Source organism: Rhincodon typus, chromosome 12, assembly GCF_021869965.1.
Source record: "Rhincodon typus isolate 14 chromosome 12, sRhiTyp1.1, whole genome shotgun sequence".
Taxonomy (NCBI): domain Eukaryota; kingdom Metazoa; phylum Chordata; class Chondrichthyes; order Orectolobiformes; family Rhincodontidae; genus Rhincodon; species Rhincodon typus.
In genome coordinates this window covers 58953950-58966110 of record NC_063343.1, presented here as the reverse complement: position 1 = coordinate 58966110, position 12161 = coordinate 58953950, and the positions used below count along the sequence as shown (strand labels likewise).

General features: G+C 43.4%; 1 protein-coding gene across 3 annotated transcripts in view; it reads left to right on the top strand.

Annotated features, from left to right (window-relative positions):
- spry4 (sprouty homolog 4 (Drosophila)) overlaps positions 1-12161 on the top strand; it is a 56306-nt gene that overhangs the window by 28567 nt on the left and 15578 nt on the right. Inside the window, exon 1 of one of the 3 annotated variants that reach the window (XM_020509824.2) lies at positions 11000-11170. The exons of the other annotated variants lie outside the window; for them this stretch is intronic. The gene's annotated coding sequence lies outside the window, so the exon portion shown is untranslated. Of the gene's footprint in view, positions 1-10999; positions 11171-12161 lie in introns of those variants that run through there. 3 annotated transcript variants of the gene reach the window in all.

Sequence of the window (12161 nt, the reverse complement as noted above, 5' to 3'; positions counted from 1 at the left end):
AAGCAGCATCAGAGGAGCAGGAAGGCTGACGTTTTGGTCCTAGACCTGGAGAAGGGTCTAGGCCCGAAACGTCAGCCTTCCTGCTCCTCTGATGCTGCTTGGCCTGCTGTGTTCATTCAGCTCTACACCTTGTTATCTCAGATTCTCCAGCATCTGCAGTTCCTACTATCTCTGAAACAATGGGTGGTGAGGTTGTGTCTGATCTAGTTGATAGGAGGGAGGAGGTTAGTCAGAGTGTTTAGGGGTAGGGACTCAGATGATCATGGAGGGTTGGATCGTTGGTATGGTGAGGTGTGGAGTCAAGAGTCAGAGGGTTAGGATGGAATCAAGTGTGACAAAGAACAAAAACAGCATACCACAGGAACATGCCCTTTGACCCACCAAGCCTGTGCCATTCTAAATTTAAAATTAGGGTGGCACGGTGGCCCAGTGGTCAGCATTGCTGCCTCACAGCACCAGGGACCCAGGTTTGATTCCACCCTCAGGTGACTGATTGTGTGGAGGTTGCACATTCTCCTCGTGTCTGCGTGGGTTTCCTCCCACAGTCCAAATGTGTGCAGGCTCGGGTGGATGGGGCGCGGGAAATGCAAGGTTATGGGGTATGTATTTGGAGGGTTGGTGTGGACTTAATGCTCTGAATGGCCCGCTTCTACACTGTAGGGATTGTAAAAACCTTGTACCTCTACTCGGTTGGTATCGCCTCTACTGTCTACCTATTGGTGTACCTTTCGAGATGCCCCTTAAACATTGCTGTTGTATCTGTTTTTACCATCTCCTCTCCCAGCACATTCCAGGCAATTTACCACCCTGTGTGGAAAAAAAATGGCGTTCGGAAAGTCATGAAGGATTCGAGGGTTGGGGCTAATTCAGAGGATTATGTGGGTTTGGAGGGTAGTCACATTGGAGATTTATTTTGGGGGCGGGGAGAAGGGTGATGGTGCGAGAGGTTAGTCGAGCTTTACAGGCAAGTGAGGGTTAGGGGAGGTTGTATAAATTGCCAGGATTTAGAATTTGTTTTTATCCGTCTAATATTACGTGAGTAAATACCCAGGTGAGTGAGTCAGAACCCTTTTAAGTCTCCGACTAACTCAACAGTTGTAGTCTTTCTCGGAGGCTACCAGACGTAGGGTAATTGCCCATCAGAAATTTTTAAACGTCCCGAACGATTGCCATGCTGTCATTACACTGGGACTGCCGAGGAGTCCCGACGTGTATCTTCAGGGTACACTAGCTCTCTGGCCACCCTGAAACAGGAATATCTGGGCCACTGATCCATATGTCACTGGCCTCTCAGTGCATTGTATTTTTGTTTTTAAGCCAGCCTTTTGTGAAGCAAGCTCCGCAGGATAAACTGTATGAAATGGAGCACATTCCTGCTGCAGCCAGCCACAGGAAGCTGATTAGCTACCAGGCAACCAGAACTTCTAACACCTTGAGAAGCAACACCCTCCCACATGCTTCAGGAAATGGGAGGGACTGGCCTTCTCGTTCTCACCAGTTGTTACAGCTTCTAATTATTAACAACTCGATGCCAGTCTAACAACATCAGAATGAAAGAAAGAAAAAGAAACAACTTGGGTGTCTTGAAGGGGAGGAAAAAAAGCTTGCAGCTCAGCAAAGTGAAAATGCAGGTGAAATTAACGCCGTCAATTAATTCCCTCTTTGAATTTCACTGACAGCGCATACTTTCCCTTTTTAACATTGATTCAGTTCTCGAGTGAGCTCCGCATTGTGTTGCGCTCCCCCACCAGGTACCAACATCTCGCCAAGACTGAAACTCAGCCTCCAGCCATGCGTTTAAGAGTGTTATGACATTTCCTCCTAGTGTACACGTGACCCGTGGCTAAAGACCAGGGACCACCTTTGCTTTACACCTGTCTCTCCAGGAAACAAAGGACGCCAATATTGTGACTTAGAAGTTAGTGTGCTGTTGCTTTTGGCGTGCAGCTGTGCAGCTGGATTTAAAAGGTCTAAGGTCATTGTGAATCGTGTCAACATTTCAGATGTCAGATCAGTATCTGCAGTGTGATGTACAAGGCACCTCCCGCACCCTGACTGCGAAAGTTTAAGGCCAGTTTTCGCACTTTTGATTCTGCAGAAGCGAAGCTAAAATGTCAGACTGGTTAATCTGATCAAGAGGGGTACCACAGATTAGAGTACGCCAGGGCCCTCTCTAACATCAGTCTTGGCGCTTGAGGTCATGGCATGCTGCTTTACCATTGTCTTTTAAGGCTATTTAACCTCAGGAGAGAGCTGTCCATGTAGATACGTCATTTTCTAGTTATCAATGGCACCCTCCAACATAAAGGTGGAACCACCAATGGTAAATCATTAAATAAAAACCAAAAGAACAGCAGATGGTGTAAGTCAGAAACAAAAACAGAAATTGCTGGAAAAGCTCAGCCTGTCTGGCAGCATCTGTGGAGAGAAATCAGAGTTAACGTTTTGTGTCAAAAGACCCTTCTTCAGAACTGAAGAAAAAGAGCTGAGGAATGGTCACTTGACCCAAAATGTTAACTCTGATTTCTCTCCACAGATGCTGCCAGACCTGCTGAGCTTTTCCAGCAATTTCTGTTTTTCTGTTGGGAATGGTAAACCAATTGGCCTTACAAAATCTGTCATTAACAATACTATTTATTGAATTAATGTAGCACCTTTTAACTGTTAAACATTCCAAGGTAATCCATAGGTTCGTCATCAGACAAAAGTTCACACTGAGCTAAAGAAGGAGACATTAGGACAAACCATCAAAATTAAAGAGATAGGTTTTAGATATTTTCTTATCAAACTGTTCAGAGATGTTATTGCACAGCTTGGATGCAGTTGGGACTAGAAGAGGGTGTTATTACAGGAACTGAGAGAGGCAAAGACGGAGCGAGTTGTAAAGTAACCATCCTCCATTTTACCCCAACTATTACCACAGTGCATATGCCATGGAGCAAATCTCATGAATACACAACTGGTAGGACCTCCTGTAAACTGCTTTCAGACATGCCTCTGAAATAGTGAGAGCAGATTGAAATAGAACACAAAGGAGGGGGTGTGTTTGTGCATGGAATTAATTGCCCTCTATATTGGATTGCTGCATATCTCAGGCCCATGGTGAAAAACAAACTGTTTTATGTGATGTAAAGGTGAGAGACTGAAATTTTCATGCAGCTGTTATGGTGGGTGTGAGAAACTTTCATGTCATTAACTAGTTGTTAACCTGGGCTCTCAAATCCCCAGAGTGGTGTGAGACTGCTTTTGTAGGTGGTGTTTTCTCAAAGTGTTATTAATAAGTTTGAGGTTGCTATTCCTCTTGAGGGTGGGATGTAAATTGCATGTAAGCAGTTATATTCATTTAATTAGTGTGAGCATGGTCACAGAAGAAAAGCAATAGCCCTGTTAGTGACAGATCAAGTTCTTTAAGACTACCTTCAAGTTAGTCAATGGATACTCCTCAACAATATGAGTCATTGTTTGGATTGCACCATAGCTGCAGTCAGGATGGTATTGGCGACCCCACAGATGTTGGGTAGCTGCTCTGTTACAAGTTAGAGAATGGATGAGAGAGAGAGAGAGACCATTTAATCAATTTTAATGCATCCATTCACAATTATCCTGTCTCCCCCCACCCAATATAATAAAATCCAAACAATTGTTAACTAATTCCGGATTTTTTGTATTTTACTACAAGCCCCGCATATTCATTCTATGGGCAGGGTTTTGGGTCCCCTGCTGGGTCCAGGAATGCAGGTGGGCCAGGTCTGTGAACCTGTTGATATACCCATTTTCTGGCTCGGTCATGACTCTGGGCCATTTTGTGTGCAGTAGGGATGGGGGAATGGCATGGCTACCACCCTGCACACAGCAGGCAGTTGACACAGCTCAATAAGAGCCCACTGAGGACAGGTAAAGGAGGTTGACTGAGCTCCGCCAAGTTCCCACCGACATTCAGGGAGGAAGATGCAGTTAGGTGTCTGGAGACACCCTCCTCATTATTGACCTGAGGAGCTGGATCTTCCTCCCAGGATACAGGAGCAACCACTAACGCTCCCACACAGGATATTCTCCCACCCCACCCATGTGGTGGTCTCATTTCAAGATCTATTTTTTAACATATATAAAATTTGGTGTATTCATAGAATAGAATCCCTGCAGTACAGATAGAGGCCATTCAGCCCAATAAGTCTGCATTGACCCTCCAAAGAGCATCCCACCCTGAACTCCCCCACCTTAGCCCCGCATTTCCCATGGCTGATCCAATTAACCTGCACACAGAGTCAAACAGCATGGAAACAGGCCCTTTGGTCCAACTAGTCCACTCCAACCATGTCCCCAAACGAAACTAGTCCCACCTGCCTGCATTTGGCCCATATTCCTTCCAAACCTTTCCTATTCATGTATTTATCCAAAATGTCTTTTAAATGTTGTAGCTGTACCAGCATCCACCACTTCCTCTGGCAGTTCATCCCACACATGAACCACTCTGTGTAAAAAAAGTTGGCCCTTATGTCCTTTTTAAAACTTCCTCCTCCCTACTTAAATACATGCCCCCTGGTTTTGACATTGCCCCACCTTCGGGGAAAGGCCCTTGCTATTCACCTTATCTATGCCCTTCATGATTTTATAAACCTCTATAAGGTCACCCCTCAACCTCCAATGCTCCAGTGAAAAAAGTCCCAGCCTATCCAACCTACTTTTATAATTCGAACCCTTCTTCCCCAGCAACATCCTGCTAAATCTTTTCTGAACCCTCTCCAGTTTAATAATATCCTTCCTATAAAAGGGTGGCCGGAACTGCACACAGTACTCCAAAGAGGCCTCACCAACATCCTTACATCCTCAACATGACATCCCAAATCCTATAATCAAAGGTTTGAGCAACAAAAGCTGGTCTTCTTAACCACACTGTGATGCAAACTTCAAAGAATTGTGTACCTGAGTCCCTGGGTCTCTCTGCTCTACAACATTATCAGGGCCCTACCATTAATTGTATAAGTTCTGTCTTTGTTTGTTTTACCAAAATGCAATACCTCAAATTTATCCAAATTAAACTCCATTTGCCACTCCTCAGCCTTTTGATCCAATTGATCAAGATCTCTTGAAGGGAACATTCCCTCTGGGACACCCTTTTCCATCCCTCAATCAGCCAACCTTCTGTGAGCATAGCAAATGCAAAACGTGCTCTTTTATAGAGTCGTTGCAATGCAGAAGGAGACCATTTGGCCTGTTGAGTCAATACCAGCTCTTTGTTGAGCCGTCTAATCTATTCCTACCCCTGCTCTATGCCTGTAGCACTGCAAGATAACTTACCCTTAAGTTCCTATCTAAATTGCTTTTGAAATGGAATTTCATCACCTTTGCTTTCACTACACTGGTGGCCAATGTGTTCCAGGTCATTACCACTTGAAGAGTAAAGGATTTGTCCTCACATTCATAGGGATGCTTAATAGACCAGAATTAAAGGCATTCATGTATCTTGGACCTTTGAGGGAATAGCAGAGATAGGAAAGGATGAAGCCATAAAGGGATTTACCGCTGGGAGATATCTGAGGTAGTGGTGTGGGAGTGGAAAGGTAAATTGTTGCAAGTAATGCTCCAGCTACAATTGGATAGTTAAGAATAGAACCAGTCCCATCCAGTTGGATGACAGAAAAGAGGCTTTGGAAGAGGATGTAGTCAACCACATCAAAGGCTGTGTACAGGTTGAGAAGGATAAGTAGGGATGGTTTACTTCTGTCCATCTCATAAGGATATCAGCTGTGATGCTGATAAGAGTGGTTTATTTTATTTGTTCATGGGATGTGGGTGTTGCTAGCTACGCCAGCATTTATTACTCATCCCTAACTGCACAGAGGCCAGTTAAGAATCAAACATATTGCTGTAGGTCTAGAGTCATGTATAGGCCAGTTGGGATAAGGACATCAGATTTCCTTCACTGAGAACATTAGTGAATGATGGGTTGTTTTGACAATTGGTAGTGGTTATGTGGTTGCCATTATGATGTAAAGTAGGAATTCAAATTTTCTGGCCCAGCAATGAAGAATGATTGGCTATATATGTCGAAGTTAGGATTGTGAGCAACTTGGACACAATGCTTATTGAATGATTATTTGGATAAAAATAAAGTGCAGGGATATGGGGAGAAGGAAGGAGATTGCTACTCGGTAATAGAATCAGCACAGGCACAATGGCCTTCACTGGTGTTGACGCTGGTAGTTGAACTGTTGTTTCATGATCCATAGCTTTTGCTATTCAGTTGAGATTCTGATCTTTTGACCATAATTGATTTTGAGCATTCAGGGTGAAACAGTCCTTCTATTGTCCTGTTTCCTTTTGTCTGGCTGCCTCCTCTCTTCCAGCAGTGCATTGAGTATAATAGGAATTGGGGTCTCGTGTTGTGGCTGTACAAGACATTGGTGAGGCCACTTTTAGAATATTGCATTCAGTTTCGGTCTCCCTGCTATAGGAAAAATATTGTTAAAGTTAAAAGGGTTCAGAAAAGATTTGCAATATTGTTGCCGGTATTGGAGGGTTTCAGCTAGAGGGAGAGGCTGAATAGGCTGGGGCTTTTCTCCCTGGAGCATTGGAGGCTGAGGGGTGACCTTTATAAAGGTTTATAAATCATGAGGGGCATGGATAAGGTAAGTAGCCAAGGTCTTTTTCCCAGAGTAGAAGAATCCAAAACTAGAGAGCATAGGTTTAAAGTGAACAGGGAAAGATTTAAAAGGGACCCGAGGGGCAACATTTTCACGTAGCGGGTGATGCGTGTATGGAACACGCTGCTAGAGGAGGTGGTGGAGATGGGTACAGTCACAGCATTTAAAAGAGATCTGGATGAGTACATGAATAAGAAGGATTAAGAGGGATATAGGCCAAATGCTGGCAAATGGGACTAGATCAGTTTAGAACATGTGTTCTGCACGGATGAGTTGGGTCAAAATGCTGTATGACTCTACAGAATGAGAGAGTTCCTTTACCTGCAACACAGGAGAGACTAAACATTATTTTTTCAACTGTGATCTGCACAGCCTAGATCCATAGAATAGATCCATAGAATCCCTACAGTGTGGAAACAGGCCCTTAAGCCCAATAAGTTCACATGAACCATCAGAGCATCCGACCCAGACCCATTCCCCAAACCCACCTAATCTACATATCCCTGGTGTGTAGCAAGATTGATATAAATGAGAACATTCGGTCCCACTAACACACTGTAATGGAGTTGAAACTGACTTTTATAGCCTCTATCCATGTGTATTCTTCAAAGGGAAAAAACAAAAGCGTATCTGCAGTTTGGGGCATAGTCCATAGGAAGCAGCACAGTGGTGGGCACTGCTACCTCATAGGACCAGGCTCCCGGGTTCATTTCCAGCCTTTGGTGACTGTCCATGTGGAGTTTGCACATTCTCCCCATGTCAGCGTAGGTTTCCACCAGGTGCACTGGTTTCCTTTTTTTTTCTTTATTTATTAACGGGATGAGGACGTCACTAGCTAGGCAGCATTTATTGTCCATCTCTAATTGCCCAGAGGGTAGTTCAGAGTCAGCCACATTGCTGTGGGTCTGGAGTCACATGTAGGCCAGACCAGGTAAGGACGGCAGTTTCCTTCCCTAAAGGACATTAGTGAAGCAGGCAGGTTTTTCCAACAATCAACTATGGATTCATGGTCATCATTAAACTCTTAATTCCATTTATTGAATTCAAATTCCACCATCTGCCATGGTGGGATTTGAACCCAGGTCCCCAGAATGTTATCCTGGTCTCTGGATTAACAATCCAGCGATAACACCACTAGGTCATTGACTCCTCCCACAATCCAAAGAAGTTAGATGGATTGCCATGATAAATTGCCTCGTAGTATGCAGGGATGTGCAGTCTAGGTGGATTAACCATGGTAAATGCAGCTTTATGAGGATAGAGTGGGAGACTGGATCTGGATGGGATAGTCTTTGGAGGATCAGTGCAGACTCGATGGGCCAAATGGCCTCTGTCTGCTCTGTAGGGATAAATGAATTAGCAGAGGGTCATCAGTCCCTTGTTAACTTTGTTGGCACAAGAAATCACAGTCCAGTCCGTCTTTACTTGCCTCATTCCCCCTTTGAAGGGCTGTTGTTCAAACCTTCCTTTGCAACCGTAGATTTGACATCCCATGTGTCTGCCTCTCTTTCCAGACAGTTACTCAATATACAGCTACAGCCATTTTTGACTGTATCAGCTCTATTTTCAAGAAAATATTTTAGAATGACCCCAATACTTGGGCACAATGCCATTGTGGACACAAGAGACCAGAACAAGGAGTGTCAGCCCCTCCTTTTTCTTTTTACCTCAAGCTGGTGAAAAAATCAAGCATGCATTTTTGAAATGGAGTTGGACACAAGTCCTTAACTAACTATAATTTGTCGAGTTAAGGACCTTAACAGGTGAAAAAGCGAGTGGGTCTCCTGATGCCCAACCCATCCACTGTATTATGGAGCAGTGGGCAGGAAGGCAGCTATATAGCCACCTGTCTGAATTTAAGTGACCCCTCTCCTTGTCTGCAAATACACAGAGTGGGGGGCTGTAAATCTCCCATCTTTTGCTCTCTTTACAGATGTCACCCAATGTGCAGCATGCTTGGGCATTTTATTTTAAATTTGCATCTGTTTATCCCAGAAAACAAACCTGACTCATGTCTTCAAATTCGCAGGAACATCATGCAATACTGCGTGCTAGTCTTCCATTTTCTACACCAGCCTTTCTGCAATATTTCTGAGTAAAAATTTTTGCAGTATTCAATATCACTTGTATTGGAATCCTATCCTTAACTTGCTCCCATCTGGAAACAAACTTGAATTGCAGAGGGCTCCTATGGACTCCTCTGGGATGTGACAGCAGCTTTAATGCATTTAATTAGCCTGAATCAACTGCTAACTTGACCTTACAGCCAATTAACAGATCACAAAGGATTTTTAAATTCATTCTTGACATATGAGCATTGTGAGTAGATATTACCCAACTCCTTGAAATGCTGCAGTCCATCTGGTGGAGGTAATCCCACAGTACTGTTAGTTATGGGTGTTCCAAAATTCAGATCAAACGATGATGGATTACTCAAGGTGGGACGATATACGACTTGTGGGTGGTAAACTGCCTTGTTCGTCTAGGTCTTTTCTTTTTTTTTCTTTATCCATTAACGGGATAAGGGCGTTGCTGGCTAGGCAGCATTTACTGCCCATCCCTAATTGCCCAGAGGGCAGTTCACAGTCAACCACACTGCTGTTGGTCTGGAATCACATGCAGGCCAGACCAGGTAAGGATGGCAGTTTCCTTCCTTAAAAGACATTAGTGAACCAGGTGGGTTTTTCTGATAACTGACAATGGATTCATGGTCATCATTTGATTCTTAATTCCAGATATTTTTATTGAATTCAAATTCCATCATCTGCCATGGTGGGATTCGAACCTGGGTCACAGGATGTTAACTGGGTCTCTGGATTAAAGTTGCTGGTTTAGGAGCTGCCGCTGAATAACCCTTGCTGAGTTGCTGCATTGCATTGTGTATATGGAACCCTGGGGATACAGGCAAGGTTTAGTTCATTTGTACATCACACAAGTTGCTGACATGAAGACCTCTAAATTTCGAGGTATCCAACCACTGAGGCCAATGTGCTGAGAAAACTGTCCAACTGGACCATCATGAAATGGAAAGATCACCAATATCTTCTTAAACCTGTTTTCCTGTCCCCTCCACCCTCACCTCCAATGGCAATTGTGAGGAGTTATTGAATTTCTTTGGCACTAAGGTTGAAACAATCTGACTGGCTCCCTTTGCTACACCTTTCTCGTCCAATAGCTCACCGAACCAAGCTTCCTTAATGCTCCACCATTTAAGGAAGCTTGGTGAACTTGGTGAAGCTTACTGAACTCACATATGCATTCCTCTAATTCTGGCACTCATGCATCTAACTGCTCTGTCTTTGGTGGCATGGCAGTAGGTTGTTTAGGCTCAAAACTCATCCTCTGTACACTTCTCCCACTCTCTACCTCACTTTCCTCTTTTAAGACATATCTTGAAACTTACCTCTTTGACCAAAAGTCATCTAAATTGATAATTCCTTACCTAAGCACCCTCTAATCTCTTCTGCTGCTGCTTCTCTGGAACCAGGTGTCTATGTGTTTGTATTCTAAGCAGTATGCACAGAACCTCTGAATGACTACGTGGCCCTGCAGCTTCGAGGGACCTTTGTCCCTTACGTGGCTCGGTGTCACACTGTGTTTTACAATTATCCTGTGAATCACCTTGGGATACTTTACCATGTAGAGGGATGAATGTCAGCCCCAGAATGAGAACACTCTTCCAAAGAAGAGTCATACTTGACTCAAAATGCTAACTTAATTTCCCTCTCCACCGATGCTGCCAGACCGGGTCCTGCAACTCTCTTTTTATTATTTGATATTTCTATGCTTTTCCTGGGGAGTGCTTTAGGATGCTTTACATCCATGAAATGATCAGGCCTTTAAACACTTTGGTTAACACCGCATCTGAAAGAGAGTGGCATCAACAGTGCCGTACTCTCTTAGTACTGCATTCAAGCACTGGAAAGGAGTAAGAATGTCAAACTGGTGTACACCCTTTCATACTAGGGACATTGAAACATAGGAGATATTACATCTCTGGAGCCAATCCTGTCATTCATCTAGATCAAGCCTGCTTTGGGATCAGTACATGATCTCTTGATGAGAATCAATTCTCCACTTTCTATGAGAATGAAACGGTAATGAGTGATTTTTTTTTTTCTGAAGAAAACTTTAGCTGAAATTCTTCCCTCTGACAAATTTCTCGCTTTCAGTTTCCCTCTCTCAGCTTTTGCAACAGGCTTTTTTCAAAAATAAAACAAAATGCATGGCGACTGGATCCAAACCATTCGGCAGCTGATACAATGCATCGTTGCTAAGTATTGGAACAGTGCATTTGTTATTATTGGACGATGTGCAGCCTTTCCTCCCAACCCTCTGGTTTGTACAGTCCCCGGTCCTTCCGGCCTGTCAAAGGGATGATTGGCAGCAACAGCACGCGAACAATAAACAGAGACGAGCGATACATGGAGACTCTTATCAGTTGGAAAAGCGCAGAAAGTCCAATCGAAAGAACGAGAGAGAAACTCCCAACATCCACTCACCAGCCTCACTACTCCTGGTTCACGGTGAGTGCTTTGGCTTAGGAACCAAGCGTCGCTTTCTTAAAGCAGAGCTACCCTTTTCAATGAGGCGGTGGGCTCTGCTCTCTGTCACTTTCGAGGTGAAAGGATCTCAATTTTGCAAATAATATTGCTGAGTGAAATGTTATTGTTAAAATTTAACCATGTATTGAACTCCGTGTTGTGTGCAACCCCAGAGATTCAAATCGTGTCACTTATAATATTTCCAGAGTACAGTTTTCTTCTTTTAATTAAATAACGCAAAAAGTGGGAATTCCCTCCCTCCCTCCAGAACGTTTAATTCACGTTTGACTGGGAAACAAACTTTTCTGGTTTACTCGCCGACGTTGTTAGTTCTTGGCATTTGGCAAACGTGGACTCAGAAACAAAAAAAACCCACAAGATTGTGAATGAATTTCTCTCCCCATCAAACAATCAAACTCTCATTCGTTTTCTATTAAACTCACTTCACTGTGATTATTTACAATTGTGGTACCAAATATAATTTTATTCTTTCCGTCTGGAGCAACAGTTATTTTGAAAAAAATGAATCGAAACCTATCTTTCTTAAACTTGAGGGAGTGGTATGAAAAAGTGTTTTTTTAATAAAAAAATCAAAATACTGCTTTAACTCAAACCATATTAAGCAGAAAGTGGTTCTCTAACATGCAATCTGACATAAAGTTCGGATTTGTTGCGTTTTCAACTTTTGACTGGGTAAAGTGTGTATATTTTCCCTTTCAGTCTTTTTCTTAAAAGTATCTTAAATTAGCATTTTTTGGAGTAGTTTATTTTTCTATTTTTAAAACTTTTGGACTTTGGCTCATGGACAAACTTCACTGCACGTTCAAACTGATCCCTTCTCTCTCTCTTCCTTTTTGCTTGTGTGTGCAGCAGGGGGGGAAGGGGAGGGAGGGGGGGGGGCGGTGAGCAGACAGTAGGATACTTTAGAGAAAATTACAATAATTTCCGTTCTGTGGTTTACTTACAAATGAAC